Genomic DNA, 16,977 nt, shown 5'->3' with positions numbered 1-16,977 from the left:
TAGCACCTTTCTATGGTCATAACTGACCATATACCAGATCAGTGCTTTTCTATTCTTCGAATGAATTTCTGGTTTTCACGAACATCCATAGTAAACTTCAATTCGAGTAGTATGACTTTTAGTTGCCATACCGCAAAGTCGAATATCATGAGTTCAAATAGGCTTTATAATTGTTTTATGTAGCGATAGTTTATTTTCTGGTAATAGTTCACTGGTAGAATGTCTACAGTGAGTCAGTACATTTCCTTCCTCTGGAGTCTGATTTGCTCGATTTCTTTATTTATGTGCTGTTTCCAAACAAATTTGTCTGGATGTAGATGGTCCGGGCAAAGACCTGACTATCTAACTGTTTTGATTTGCTGTATGATGTGGTGGTTGAGAATGATAAGAGGTGTGGTACCTTTCCTTAATGTGAATATAGTGAGGTTGCATTTACCCGTATTTTCAGTTTATTTCTATTTATTTGGCCGCTCCTCGAGTATTTCGATGTGAGTTTGTAGCTGTAGCTACATTAGAGTAGGTTCTAATTTATTTTATATAGTGTCGTACAATATATAAAATATATAGTGGCAACTATCTACTTGCCAAGTCGCGTTACAGGAAAAAACCTGGGAGCACAGGAAATTACTTTGAAGCCCGAGACAGTTGGGCTGATATAGTCGGCTGCCCGAAAGTTCCATTATAATATTTCGGAATTAAACATAATAGGATTTGGAAATATTGCGCTATAATGGTTTGTGAACAATATAAAGGAATAACGATGATGTGTAGGTCAAGGTGGGTGTAGGTCGTAAGACAAAGGATAATGTAAATAAATATGACAAGGTGTATTTATAAAGAAGTTATTTACTATAAATTATTTAATATGTATACAGGCCAGTCGTATTATAGCAGCGATAGTTAGAGTCAAATTATTAATTTTAGTTTCTTATCGTAGTTAATATTATGTTGTGGCCATGATGAAGGCGAATCAGGATAGTCCTGGCCGAGGTCGGTGGTCTGGACCTATAACAAATAATATCAATATTAATATAGCAAATAAATATCGTAAACATCGATATTATTTGTAAGGGGATGCACTTTGAGCATAGTGAATTAATGTTGAACAGTTTTTGGGTACTAGATTGAAATTAGATAATAATTTTGTTACTTACGTTATAGATTTGCCCGTTAATTTTAAGGAGATGTAACTGTTCAGGCGCCGTTAATTCACTGGATATGTCGCCCTAAAACAGGATATTTAAATTTTAGATTATATATTGTATTGATAGGAAGTATTTTATCGCTACACTTATGAGTTTCGGTTAAATATAGCATAGTGTCGAGTCACTACGAGAAAGGAGGTCAGTCGTAAAAAAATGGCAGTAATTGTATAATAACGAAGAACAAGCCAAATATACCGAAATGACTCATCGGCTAGCGATGTTGTGTCTATCAAAAACAAAGGAAATTTGAAAGATCTTAGTTTATAGGACTTGTTGACAATCAATGTCACGCGATCGATACAATGTTTGAGTGGACTGTGTTTAGACACACAACATAATTTATAAAATAAACAATTCTTATATTTGATTTAAGAAATGATAGATCGTTTGCGAGCAGTATTTATTAGACAGTGACTGAAATTCAGTTGATAATTTGAATTTAATAATTAAATATCTAACGAATGAGTTTTTAGTCTATAAAGCACGAATGGAACAGATGATAACAATCTACAGAGCGTTCGTGCTTGGCGGGTGTATTATTTTGTTTTGTTTACCTAGTGGATGGGTATTCTGCTGCGATGGTTTTAAATTTGTAGAAGTAAATAATGGGATTGATTGATATTATTATCAAGAGTAGGTGATCACTGCATGCACCTTGAGAGTTGTATAGCACTGGTAGAGTTAATTGAGTGGAGATAGTGGCTAACTATTGATAAACTGCGTAAAATGCACTTGCACTTGCACATAAATTTAATCGAGGTTGTTAGTTAGAATCACGTGACAGGCTAAAGTATATGTCGGAGATGAAAGGACATCGGAGCCTTCCCTTTGGAACTTCGGAAAAATCCCTTAACACCGCAATCTAGATTCTATCATAGGCGTAATTAAACAATTGTCGTCTTTCGATCCGATTGTATTTGTTCGAGATTTGTGATAATGAGCTTGGGCTCGAGGCGACAGCCAGTCGCCGAACGTAGCCGCGGTAACGGGATGAACGCTTTGTCTAACAAAGGTATGGAGTAATTCTATAGCTCTCCTTAAAAGAAATATTTGTAGCGGCACGCGACAGTAAACATTCCAACGGTTTCTGTCCCGTGGCTCGCCATACGCAGACCCTATTCTTCGGGTATGATGGTTACCAGATGCCGACGCGTCTCCACAGTACGTGATCAGCTAGCCCAAGGGCCGTTATAAACACTAAGATCTAGTTACCCAAAGTCCTTCAAACAGACAAACAGTCTTTGCCCCAACTAGGGGAAGATAGGGGAGATCTATTTTTTCAAGGAACGACGTCTCCCACTAGCAACCTTCCCTCACGGATGGCTAGCATCCTTTTCTAACCACTAACATGGAAATTGACCAATTAACAGCAACGTCAATTTGCCTCACTTTCTGAACGAAGGCTATCCTCGACGAATCCGATGATATCGTGTCCTTAGATACACCCCATCGTAGTTTTCCTCTGCAGCATCATCGCGACGGAAAGTCATTCTCTCGTGAGGTCGTATTCACGAGTTACTTAGCGTTTTTACGCTCGGTGGATATTCCACGTTTTAACAAAGAGTTAGTTTAGTTTTACTTGCACCGTAGCCAAGCAAGTCGAGTACGATTTGGGCTTTGGAAGAAAGAGCATCCTGTTATCCCGTTGACCGCGGTTTCGTTTTTGAACCTAGGATCATTGTCATTGGCTTCTCGAGTATCTAATTACCACGGTTACTTGTCAAATTCTGTAATAATCGTATTTGCACTAGTCAATGTCTTCTCTATTGCATAACGACAATGTGTAATCCAAATGAAGATTCGTTTCACACCCCTAACCCTAATTCTAATGTAGCTCCGACATATTATATCACTGCACGTTTTTCTGGATAAAACACGCATGATATTAGGAAAATGAATGATTTACATGGTTTACACTTGCGCATCTTGCTCGACCACCTTGCGATTTTGGCACTTTATTACATTCAAGTTGCGAATATAATAACGACGCGTACTATGACTGGCAGTCGACGCCATGTTGCATACGATATTTGATCTATCATGCCAGATATTGAATCTATTGCGCACGCGTGCCATGAGATTGGGTTCGCTTGTAAAGAAGGAACGATGCACATGGAGAATTCCTCTTCGCCCGATATCGGCGCGGTTATCTAAATCCTCCACTTCTCGAGCAATTCGAACCGTAGGTAAACGGCTGTTCCTCGTTGTCGAAGGAAGGAGTGAAGCACTGTTCGTGTTACCTCCGATAAGAGTCCCTGCGACCATATCTACGCCTCTTGTTCCCCACGACAACGCGATTACCCGGCATGCCTGGAGAAAGTTATTCTTCGGTATCAGCCCGATATTACGTGGATGAATATTCTTCTGTTCTAAACTCGCCTTGCGAACAGTTCCCTATCTTTCAGTTCGTACGGTCCTTCGTCCCTTTCTCTGGTTTATGGGCTATGGGATTTTTGAAAACGAAACCAGATCGGCAGAAAACAAATATCCCTGCGTATCGTACCGTACTACGATCTTCGACCGTACAGTGGACGATGCAAAGTAGAGATGATTAGAGATGATGCGAAGTAGAGTGATGGAGGGGAAAAATCGTTTGCTCGACTGCTTTGTCGGTAATACCGAAACGAGCACGGTAGTACCGCTATTGGATAGATCCCTTCCAAGTGACTTTAAAGTTCTTTTCTGTCGAAAAATTAGAAACATCTTCGACCGGTACAGCGCATCTGGATTTCTGTTAGGAAGAAGATCCTTGAAGTTCGATCCTGTCTCAAAATTGGACGCGGATGCTTCGACATACCGCGTTTAACCGCCTCTCCCTTCTTGCTGGCCACTCGCGAACTCTTCTAACAATTTAAAACGTATTCTCGTCGCGAGTTACGCGAACTTGTTCGCGCAACGAATTTAAAGTTTCTCCGCGCGCGACACGCAGGTTCACAAATCTAATACTACCGGAAGATAGCAAATTATAGATACGCTGACACGTTAGTTTTTCCTTTTCTTCCTCTTTCTTTCTTTTTTTCTTTTCTTCTTTTTTACGAATCACTTTCCTGGCGAATCGAAGCTAAAGACTAGAATGGTTTTACAATTTTTAGACGTAATCCCGGTCGGCGATTTTCATGCAATCAGAGTTTCAACTTCAGAAGCACCAAATGAAACAAGTCTTTCTTGCACATTCGCGCTCTGACGTTGTCCTTCCGAAGATCCTGAACTTTTGATTCCGAGCCCTAAAAATCGTCACGTTGCGAGTGTCACTGCACTCAACGCGCCTCGCTTTCAACGCCGATAAACTTTCTGATAAAGTCCAATTTCAAAAATCCAGAAGCACGTACTTCGCGTTTCGTCCTCACCTTTACCGGTTGCGTCTTCTCGGCTTACCCTTTTTCTCGTTCCTTATTTCAAATAAGCGACCGTTTCTTTCTTTCTTTCTTTTTTCCTGTTGAAGCACCTCAACGATACCAGCGGCAAACCATGATGTTTGGATAATCGACTCAGGAGCTACGGATCACATGACAGGACAACAAGAATGGTTCAGCGTCCTCGAAAAATTCGACAACACAGTGGAGATACAGATCGGCGATGGTACGTTCATGGATACGTGCGGTAAAGGAAAAATCAAGGTAGACACTTTTGTGGACGGCAAATGGGTAGCATGTACAATGAACGATGTCTTATATGTACCAGGTATGAAAAGAAATCTATTTTCCATTAGATCTGTCGTAAGAAGGGGCATAGATTTCTGTATTTTCAAGGAAGGGAAAAAATGTATGTTTTTACAAAACCAGAAAGTAATAGCAAGAGATTCTGTTATCGGAAATTTATATAAGGTCGATATGCGAGTTATCATACCGTCAGTTTGCAATCTTAGCAATAGAGCTGTGGCGGCACTCGACAACAAATACCGCCACTTAACACTAACTTCCACCGGACGACGGTAGCGCAGTGGTTAGCGCCTTAGGTTACGAACGTTCGGGACACGACTTCAAATTCCGGCGCCCGTAGTCCGATTTTCCTTCCATGGCACATAAATGAGAAGAAAGTAGCAATAGCTTATAGCGACGTCTACGTCAGCAGCAGCAGTAGCACTATGGCGACGACTACTATTACACCTCAGAGCGAAGTCAAACGCGGACACCCTGCAGTTATGGCACGAACGGCTGTCATCAAAACATCAGACACGTTAAGGAATTTTTAATGAATTCGAATATGGAAGTTGTAGAGGACAGTAACTTTTTCTGTGAAGGTTGCGCGTACGAGAAACATCATAGATCGAGTTTTCACGAGAAAATCAAGCGTGCGACTAAACCTTGCGAAATTATTTATACGGATGTATGTGGACCTATGGAAGGCGAGTCATCAGGAAGGAACTGTATTTTCTTATGTTTAAGGGGCTATTCTGGTCTACAGGCATGAATTTCGGGCGATTTTTGAAGCTCAGTACAAGCGAAACAAAAAATATTTTTGCTATCCTTCTTTTTAGCATCTGTTTATTGATATTTCGAGATTACGTAAAAAATTCACTGAAAAAAAACTCAATATTTAAAAAGTTATGAGCTGGCAAAGTGGGTGCTGCCAAAAAAATGGGGTGTCGTGGCGTGCATGATATCAATTCTTCTGGTCATCTAAAATAAAAAATGCGAACGGATTCTCAATTAGTATGGATGCCGCTATCGTCTGAACCTTGGAAAAGTCAATACAACATTTTTTCACAAAATGATGGCCGCTTGAAAAAAAATTTCTTATTTCGCACGTTTTTTTTTGACAATTCCGAACGTTTAAAAAATAATAATATTAAAGATTTTGAGCTGAGCGTGGTCCGGACGATAGAGGAGTATACAAGGAACATTCAGACCAAATTTAAAATAAATCGGTTCATTAGAACTTGAGATATCGTGCACGCCAACTCGAAAAAAGTAGTTTCGAGAAAAACGCGTTTAAAGTTTTGAGACAAATTTACTCGGACAACGTCTATCGTTTACTATTCATTTGTTCCGGTCAGACCGGAGCAGATGCCGCGTCACAAAAATGGCTGTAACACATGAAATAATTGAAATTTTGAAAAATCCTTTTAAGGGCATATTCTTGAATGTCCAAACTTTGGAAATATGAAAAAAAAATTGTTTGATTTTTTCAAATTTCTAGACCAGAATACCCCCTTAAAGATGATTTTTCTAAATCCACGAAGATTTACTTCTTAAAACATAAGTTAGAAGTAATCGAAAAACTAAAAACTTTTTGCCTAGAAGTCGAAAATCAATTCAACCATAAGATCAAAGAAATTCACAGTGACGGACGAAAAGAATCAAAAAATAAAGTGGTTAAAGAATTTTTAAGAAGCCAGGGAACTAGGCACGCAACTGACGTCCCATACACTCCTGAACAGAATGGTGTCGCAGAAAGAGAAAATAGAACAATAGTAGAGGCAGGCCGGTCGATGCTATATTCGAAACCAAATCTACCGCTGTTTTTATGAGCTGAAGCCATGAACACAGCAGTACATGTCATAAATAAGACCGGGCCGACAAGACAAGACAAGAAAACACCGTATGAACTGTGATACGGGAAACCGCCAGATTTAGAAAAGTTTAGGGTTTTCGGTACTGAGTGCTTTGCACACATACCTGCGGAGAAGAGAACAAAACTTGACAAAAAGGCTAACAAAGGATATTTGGTAGGCTATCTAGATGGCGGACGAGGGTATCGAGTGTACCGTAAGAAATGTAATATTGAGCCGCGACGTAATATTTAAGCCCGAACTAGAAACTGCGAGATTTGTTAATTTAAGTTGACTGAAAATTGTCAAGCGCGAAGATTTGTGTGCGCAGAGCGATAAGGCATGTACGTATGAAAGTGCAGAGAGTGAACATGAAAAACAACTTCATGGAACTAGCGAGAATGTGAGACAATTGAGAGATAGAGGTAAGATCAAACGAACCGATTTTTATGGTAGTCCAATAACGTACGTAGCGGAAAAATTACCGGTGGATTTTAACGAAGCGATGAGATCCGGAAAGAAATAGTTATGGGAAACGGCTATGCATGATGAAATGAAATCGCACCATTAAAGTAAGTCGTGAATTCTTGTAGAAAAACCAAAAGATCAGAAGATACTTAGTAATAGGTGGGTTTTAACGGTAAAGCTAAATCCGGACAATTCGGAACGATACAAAGCACGACTTGTGATAAAAGGGTGTTCACAAAAAGAAGACATAGATTATAAGGAAGCCTATAATCCCGTTGCTCGGTTTGACATAATTAGATTAATCCTCATTATTGCTGCCAAAAATAATTTACACCTTGGATACTAAAACCGCATTTTTATATGGAAGTCTGAAAGAAGATATTTATATGAAACAACCTAAATGGCTATGATGATGGTGCGAATCGTGTTTGTAAATTGCTAACAAACTTATATGGCTTAAAGTAGTCTCCAAGATGTTGGACGGAACGTTTCACAAAATTTATTTCAAATTTCAAATTTTATCAGAGTAATGCAGATCCTTGTTTTTATATTTATACAGAAAATGAGAAATTAATGTAAACCATATACGTAGACGATGGACTGGTAGCAGCTTCAGACGAATCTCTAATCGATAAATTGTTCAATAATTTAAGTAAAGAATTCAAAATTATCAGTTCGAAAGAAGTAAAGAGTTTTCTTGGACTTGAAATTAATAGATTAAAAGGTGGTTCAATATTCATTCATCAGAGCAAGTATATCGAAAGCATATTAGAAAAATTTAATATGAATGAGGCAAACAGTGTTTCTACACCTATCGAGACTAATTGGAGCTAAAGTAACATAGGCGATAATGATTGTAACTTACCATACAGAGAAGCCGTAGGAAACTTAATGTTTTTACAAACTGTAAGTAGGCCACACATTAGTTTCGCAATAAATATAGCGTCGAGTCATTTAGAGAATCCAAACAAGTATCAGTGGAAATTAGTCAAACGAATTTTGCACTACATAAAAGGGACCGCAGACATGGGACTCTTATATACGAAAGCAGGCAGTTTCAAAGCCTTTAGCGATGCTGACTATGCAGGTGTAATGTTAATTTTGTCAGAGGCCACCGCGTACCCTCAATTACCACAGGGTCCCACCATAAACCTAAACTTTTTAAGTTTATTATTTTTGTGTTATCTGTTTATGGATGGTCCTTGAAACAGCCCTTAGGTTGTTATACGTCCTTACCAATTACGGGGAAAGCAGGTAGTTACCTAATGGGAAGAACTCAAGACTTGACTAACGAAAAAGCTGGTTTATCCCATAAACAATATTACCTACTAGCCACTAGTCCTTTCCTAACGAAAGGTGCGAACAGCGAATCTGCGTTGTTAATTAGAAAGGGCACACCCACACCGAGCTTTCCTCCATAATGAGACGAGAACACCTAGCAGAGAAATAGAAAAACCCTAAAATAGTGAACATCTCTCCAATCAGTGTAAACCTGTGCTAGAAAATACAGACAGTAGTTGTGTTACGACTCAGCTACTTATAGCTTATTTCATCAACCTACCCATAAATTTACGTGACACAGGCGACAAAGAAACAAGAAAGTCGACATCAGGCGTTGTATATAAGTATGCGAATGCGGCCATCACATGGCAATGTAAGCGACAACAATGTATAGCTCTATCTACGACAGAAGCTGAGTATGTCAGTGCAGCCTCAGGAACGAAAGAAATTATGTGGCTAAAGAAAATATTTCTTGAATGTAAAATAGAGATCTTTAAATATATGCTATGTATAGACAATACTAGTGCCGTGAAATTAATTAGGAATCCAGAATTCCATCAAAGAAGTAAGCATATTGACGTGAGATATCATTTCTTGCGAGATTTATACAATAGAGGCGAAATTGATGTAACGTATGTAACAAGCGAAGAGCAACTGGCAGATATATGTAGAAAGGCGTTGACAAAACCAAGATTTGGATATTTAAGACAAAAGTTTGGTTTGAAAAATAAAAAAGAAATATTTAGAGGTAATTGTTTGTAGAGATGTAGAGTATTTTAGAGAGGGTGTCGAAGTGGTCACCACTTCTAAGAAAACTCTACATCTGGTCTTTTTAGTTATTTCAAGCACCGAAGCCATCGACAGCATATAGACAATAGACTGGGACGAAGACAGACCATAGACAGTAGACAGGCAACGATTGTGTCACGTAAACTTGAGGGTTGGATGATAAAATAAAATACACTATCTATGAAATTGTATCTGGTACGCTGAGGTCGATATATGGACGGTGGATAAAAGCAATTACATTTTGATTAACGACGAAGCGGACCGCGATATGGATGCGAGTGTAAACGGTTACGGTGGTAAAAGTTTCTTAAAAATGTTTTCGTCTTTTCAGCTGACCATATCATCATTAATTCGCACTTGCACGCGAAGGCTTTTAATTAAAATTTTCATTACTCTCGTCACCGAATCCTAGCTGCCAGTATTAAACGAGTAACTCATAGATTGCATTACAATGCGACAATCGCAAATAACGTGCGCAAATAACAATTAAAGAAAACGTAGCGTTTTTATCCGGCCCGCGTCTGAATTGGCGCGTTGAGCGCCGGTAACACAAATCTCATTACCCGTGCTCGACAGTTCGCGCTACTTAGTCGCCATAATAAAAATCCAATTCTACGCACACTTATAAGTGCGTAGCGAATCGTCGAAAGGCTCCGTTTTGTTTTTCTAGCGCGTATCTCTTTATTCGGCCAACAATTTCAATGATGCGGCAAACGTGTGTTTATATAATTAGATTGGAGCGATATTTGCCGGAACGCGGAAGATTTCGTGATTTCATCGTCGACTAATGGAATTTCGGCAACGTTGACCGGCTTGGAATTTTTACGCTCGATTGGCCATTCCTGCTGAAAAGTTTCATTCCATCCGTTTTTAATCTGGTAATTCGGTTTACCCGATAATCTGATCTGGCTCGGATGACGTTTCATTTCGCTTCGGTTTATTTCATACTATTCGAAACTACTTGCCGTTGGGCCGAGCGGAGTTGGGTTCGGCGAATCCGAAGCAATCTCCTAAGCACAAACGCAGGTTGAAGAGAAGAAGCTCGGACGGCTCCATTGGCCGTAAGGTTTTGCGGCAGCTGGATAAGATTCGCGAACGTCTGGCGTGCAAATATTGCATTCGGTTAACCACCGTGATCCTCTTATCGGGCATAATTTCGCGACTGCGTTTCATCTTTGATATCTGCTTTCTAAATTTTGCCTTGCTTGTCAAAACATCGAAACAACGTCTTTCTCGATAGCTGACCGACCGGATTTAAGCCCGGGTCGATTGCTCGTGGTCCTCTCGTTGAGACCGTCGAACACACGATTGAAATGGACAACGGAGTGTTGGTGGAAATTCTCAGAAATCTCAGATCCATCGGGTCCGATGTGATGTAAAATTGACACTTGGATTGTAAGAGGAAAGAAGGCTGAGTCGTAACTCAACTATTAATTTTCTTTTATCGAACTTTATTACAAATTTAGCACTTACAAGAATAGAGTGACTGTTTATACGACCATTCGCGGAGAGACGCGATCGCGAGAAAGCACGTCAATGGGAGTCGTAAATTCCCGTTACGATTAGATAATCGACGCCACGAACTCATCGATCCCCTGATTGCTGTTACGATAATGGGGGTGGTTCAACTGAATTTGCACTGAATTAACAGGTATAAATTCCAACAACTTTGTAAAGAAGATGATTACACTGATGCGTATGTATAAGTTAAGTAAGTGATTGATCTAAGGATAGAAACCCGGTAATGACATGTTGACTATTTTAACGACGAAGAATAAGTAAAGTAAAGTGACGATGCTGTGTCGAAGGAAAGCTAGTGATGGGTGTGTCTAACGCAAGGGACCATCGGATTCGTTGATGACAATTTTGGTTAGGAAAGTGAGGGCAGTAGACATTGCTTCTGATTGGATAAGAGAAGGTTGGTGGACTAGGAAGGGTCTCAGCCGCCCTCGATAGAAAGTTGCTAGTGTGAAGTATCATACGTGAGAAAAACTAAGTTTCCCGTGTCTTCCCGTAGTAAACAATAAACTTTAGATACGATTCAGTAAAGAGATGTTTGTTCAGCCTGAAGGACCTCAGCCAGAAAATTCCTGAGATTTATGATGGGTCCTTAAGACTATTGAGGGTACGCAGTAAGGATGAGCGGATATCTGGTTCCCATCTTGCCCGCGGTGTGTGGCCTGGTCTAGGTAGAATGTCGCCCGACGTAACAACGACACTGAACCGGAGAAAGGGGCTGCACAAGAACAGGAAATAGAACAAGAACTGCCCGAGCTGGCTGAAGTCTCACTTTATATGCGTTTTGGTTTTGAAGATATGAAGGGCTCGGTGTAGGTTATGATGTGGAAAAGTGTCCGCAGGTCGAGGTTCGATGTCTTATCTCTGATATAGGTTGAGATGTGATTGATGTCACACCAACATGAGCATCCGCGACAAGCTGCACTTGTGGAAGGGCGTAGACGCGACCGTGTTTGTTTCTCGGTCTAGTGTCGCGCGGCTGAAATACTTGTCCCCCAGCGTGTCGCAGCGTCGGAATTACGCGTCGACGAAGGCTGCTAGAAAGAAATCGTACTCGTTCGTCTCCGTCTCTGATCGCATCAGCACGGCCAGACGTCGCTCCCGGTACAGGAAAACGCTTGGAGGGCGAGGGGACGCTGCGAAATCAGATGTCGCGAGATATCGAGACGCCTCGATTGGAAAATCTTTATTGGCTTGTCTGGCTGGCGGTGTGCTGGCTAAGGCTTGGTCCAACAAAACCATTTTGTCCCAACACCTGCGGCAATTATCGAACGGCGACTCGATGACGGGAAACGAGTCGTGGCCATCCAGAATGCTACCATTGCCGAGTATGCTTTGAGCATGAATGTGCAGTTGCAAAATATGTAAAATGGTTGGCATTTTTGTTGGAAGCGAGCTGAGAATTGCGTTGAATATACAAAGGTTTTCGATTTTCAGAACTGTAGTTTCAGAGATACCGCCTATTGTAAGAGAGTCTAGATTTTAAAATAGTCTTTGAAAATAGAGAGAAGGAAAGGTGGAATTTTCATTAGCTGTTAACGACGTTATCGGATGCGATAAGAATTAGAACTGTAGAAAAAATAGTAAATGCTGATTGAAAATCGATTTACTTAAGGTTATATGAACGATCCGTAAGTTTGACTCTCGCGGATTATATTTTCCAGCAATTGTCCTCCGTTCTCTGGCTGCGTGATCAATAATGGAACAATACTAATCCCGATGGGGCAGCCGATGACAGCATACAGACAGAGGAGGGCGTTCGGTTTAAAGGAGCAGAAACGGCGTTTGCACGATGACATAATCACCGAAATTTCGAACGCGGTACGGGATTGTTAATTAAGACGAGACGATACTACGATAACGATTGCCTGGCGATCGGTGGGCAAAGTGCAAGGCGACTCGCTTAATGAGATTAGTCACTACTCGACTTGCCGCGTCAACTCGAAAAATTCATTAAGGGCGAATGAAATTAGCGGCGGCCTTCTCGTCGCGTTAATTAAGCCGTCGAAACGCTGCAATAATTATCGTCTCCGCCGATAAAGATAATCGCACTGTCGGGAAACGTTGATCACGCCGCCAATTAAAGCTTGTTGAGGTTATTCGATGTGTAATCAGAGAAAACTAGTGGATAAATTGTAAGGCAGAAAATATATTTAAATATAAGTGTAAGTATAAGTAAGAATACAATTTGAGCTGGTCCAGATCCGCACGCTAGCTGTGTTACCCAATAACTGAAAACCCCGAAGCCAACGTCGCCTGTCTGCTGTTTATGGTCTGACTTCGTCGCAGTCTTTTGTCTACGTGCTGTCGATGGCTTCAGTGCTTGAGAAACTAAAAAGACCAAGATGTAAAGTTTTCTTATAAGTGGTGACCACTTCAACAAAGCTAAAAGAAAGTTCCAAGCGAGATAAATCGCAGTTCTTGTGGCATCCGATATCTCTGAAAAACGAACCGCGTTTCCCGAGTCTCTTCACGGATGCGGTCAGCATTAAAAATACTAACAAGTTTTAACACCCGATACGTGTTTGTTCCGTATAACGTTAAACTAATTTTATGTATTACGTACTACGCGAGACTCTACGCGAGACTGTACACGTGACTGTACAGGTACTACGAGAGAACATCGAAGTAACCGTTGACGTCTCTCCTCGCGATTGCGTCTCCCCGCAATTGGTTGAAAATACAGTACGTGATAGATTTAGGGACTGTTAGGATAAAAACTGTTTGTCCGTTTGAGGGACCTTAGTTAACTAAATCCTGAGATTTATACCGGGTCCTCAGGGTAGTTGAACATGTGCTGTGGAGATGCATCGATATCTGGTAATCATCTTGCCCTTAGAATAGGGTCCGTTTGTGACGAGCCACGAAGCAGAAACGTTGGAATGCTTGCTGTCGAGTGGCGCTACAACGATTTCTTTTTAAAGAGAACTATATAACTACTTCATACTTCTGTTAGGTACACGTCCCTCCCGTGACCGTGGCTACGTTCAGCAACCCGTTATGTCATTTCGAGCCCAAGCCCACTGTCAGAAACCTCGGGCACCCATACTCGGATTAGAACATAAACAACTGTTCCTCAGCTTTATTATTTAAGTGTAGCTGTAATAAAAAGTCTGGACTAAAGTATTGGGGACCTCCCCAAACTTTCCAAAAGAAAGGCCCCGATGTTTTTTCATCCCTGACATATATATTAAGTTTGCTGTTGAGTGCCGAAGCGTGCAAACTAGACGTGTGTCTAGTGCTCTGAGAAGTTCGTAAAACAACTCGTGTCACCCATTCGTCGAATGTGAACACAGCCAAGTGTTTCCTATCCTTTAGAGGAAAAATCCCACACTTCGAACCTCTACCCGAATACTAGCCTCATAGCCCCTCGACTAGTTATTCAATTTGAATTAACTAGCTCGACGATGGCCCAGGAATCACGACCAGGCTCTCCTCAGCAAACCCATAATTGCTCCGCGCTATCTCCTCCGTAGCAAAAGTGCAACAGATCCCCCCGTACCAATGACGCTAAAAATTCAAAGAAAAGAAAAATAGAAGCACCAAAAACAAACACAAACGCCACCCAGTTCGAACAGCCAACAATCAACACCTACAACAGGTATGCCATATTGGAAACCGCAAACGACTACATGGAAATCGCTGACCCACCAACAAACCAACACACCCAAAGTATTTCCCCTCCCCCACCACTATTTGTTGACGATGTCATCGACATACAAACGATGATTGAGTCCATAGAGAGAGATATCTCCAAAGAGGACTACAACCTTAAAATTAATAATAACAAAGTGAAAATCCTGCCAACAAATCCTGACGCATATAGAAGGCTCACCAAACTGCTTAAGACCATAAACGCCAACTTTCATACTTATCAGCTCAAACAAGAAAGACCTTTCCGAGTGGTTCTACGCAACATCCACCACTCAGCGGACGTAGATGAACTTAAATTCGAACTATTAAAACACGGCCACGAAGTTATCAACGTCAGTAACATAAAGCTTAGAGTCTCGAAAGACCCGTTATCCCTATTTTTTATCGACTTAAAACAAAAGCCCAACAACAAGGAAATATACAAAATCAGTCGGTTAATGAATTCTATAGTAACATTCGAACCACCGCTTGTTAAAAAAGAGATAGTGCAGTGTAAAAGGTGACAAAGGTACGGTCACACGCAGAAATACTGCAACCATACCTTCCGCTGTGTTAAATGTGCAGGTACACACCCCACTGATCAGTGCGCTAAATCACCGGAAAGCCGGTCGAACGGCCGGAAGCGAAGTGCATCCACTGTCAAGGTGACCATCCTGCTAACTACAAAGGCTGCTCAGCCTACAAAACCCTGTACACAAATAAGTACCCTAAACCCAGAGCAAAAGAGATAACCAATCAAATACCCAGTCCTCCTAAATTCATCACTATTTCAATCTCCTATGCCCAAACAGTACAAGGAAACCAAAATAATCCGAATAGCCACAGGGACTATTCTCAAAATAGTGTCCCCAATTCACCAAACACAGACAACGTCTCCAGACTTGAAAAGTCAATAGAAAAACAATCTGAACAAATAAATAAGTTGCTATCACTATTAACACTCATCATGGATAAATTAATACGCCCCGATGCAAAATAAAACCAAGACGCATAGCTCTTTGGAATGCCAACGGTCTAGCTCAACACAAATTTGAACTAGAACTCTTCCTTAAACAGCAGCAAATCGACGTGATGCTAGTATCTGCAACCCACTTCATCGACAAAAACTATCTGAAAATAAATAGTTATAACTTCTACCATACCCAACATCCCAGCGGAAAGGCCCACGGCGGCACTGGAATCATAATCAAATCCAGCATTAAGCACTACGAACTTCCATCATTCCAGAAAGACAACCTCCAAGCAACAAACGTAGCAATAGAAGACTGCCAGGTAACAATCACCACTTCAGCAGTATACTGCCCTCCCAGACACTCCATCGCCAAAGAAGACTTTGATAACTTCCTTGGCACCATGGGCAATAGATTCATAGCTGGAGGAGACTATAATGCCAAACATACTCAATGGGGCAGCAGACTGGTCACAGTAAGAGGCAAAAATCTCTTAAACAGCATAATCACCAACAATCACAGTTACCTCACCACATACGAACCCACATACCGGCCCACTGACACTAACAAAATACCCGTCCTACTTGACTTCTTCGTAACTAAAAATATCTCGCCAAGATACGTCCAAATCAACTCCTCGGCTGATCTCTCTTCGGATCATTCCCCCGTGATAGCAACAGTCAGTACAACAATTATCGAGAATATACCTAATGGCTTTATTCATAAACAACTCACCAACTGGCAGCTCCTTAGAGAAGTCTTTAACCACTTAACTTCAGCCCTAACTTCATTAAAAACTAATGAAGATATCGAAGCAGCCACGAATTATTTAAACATGAGCATAATAAACGCTATCCGCTCTTCCACACCTACTAAGACTTCCACCAGCAAACACGAATATCCCCATTGCATACTAAAAAAAATAGCAGAAACATGTAGACTAAGAAGAATATGGCAGACCTGTAGAACATTGGCTGACAAACGCAAACCGAACAACGCAATTAGAAAGCTAACCAAAATCATAAAAAATTATAAAAACGACTGTTTTCATAAGTATCTCGCCAATCTGTCCCGCACAGCTGACTCCAACTACTCACTATGGAAGGCCTCCAGGAAACTCACTTGTCTAAAGTATTTAAACCCCATTCCTCCAAAGCTGCCGCGGACATTACTGAATACCTGCACTCTCCCTTCCCAATGTCTCCTCCTTAACTTAACCCCTTCACTTAACGTAACCCTTCACTGCTGCAGAGATTATAGAATCAATCAGTTGCCTAAATCCCAAGAAAGCAGCAGGGCACGACCTAATACGCAATAAAGCAATCAAGAAACTTCCCATTAAAGGGATTGCACTCATCACCTAGATTTTTAACGTTACTCTTCGCCAAGAATACTTTCCTAAGGCCTGGAAAATCTCAATGATTACCCTCATCCCTAAACCCGGAAATCCAATATATGAAACTAGCTCCTATCGCCCAATCAGTCTTTTACCGACCCTGTCTAAACTATTCGAGAAGATGCTAGCGAATCGACTCCTTCCACTCATAGAGGATCTGAAAACGCTCCCAGATCATCAATTCGGCTTTCGGAAACAACATTCAACAGTAGAGCAAATCCATCG

General features: G+C 41.0%; 1 long non-coding RNA gene across 2 annotated transcripts in view; it reads right to left on the bottom strand.

The window, feature by feature from the left end:
- Positions 1-875: 875 nt before the first annotated feature.
- LOC138188614 (uncharacterized) overlaps positions 876-16,977 on the bottom strand; it is a 72,312-nt gene continuing 56,210 nt past the window's right edge. The window contains exons 2-4 of one of the 2 annotated variants that reach the window (XR_011175579.1): positions 1,760-2,292; positions 1,168-1,226; positions 876-1,005 (exon numbers count right to left, since the gene is read on the bottom strand). This is a non-coding gene — a long non-coding RNA (uncharacterized LOC138188614). Of the gene's footprint in view, positions 1,006-1,167; positions 1,227-1,759; positions 2,293-3,120; positions 3,279-16,977 lie in introns of those variants that run through there. The other variant, XR_011175580.1, reaches the window with a different exon arrangement.

This window comes from Bombus flavifrons, chromosome 17 (genome assembly GCF_040668555.2).
Source record: "Bombus flavifrons isolate JBK064 chromosome 17, iyBomFlav1_principal, whole genome shotgun sequence".
Lineage (NCBI taxonomy): Eukaryota > Metazoa > Arthropoda > Insecta > Hymenoptera > Apidae > Bombus > Bombus flavifrons.
This window is presented reverse-complemented; position numbering and strand designations above follow the sequence as displayed.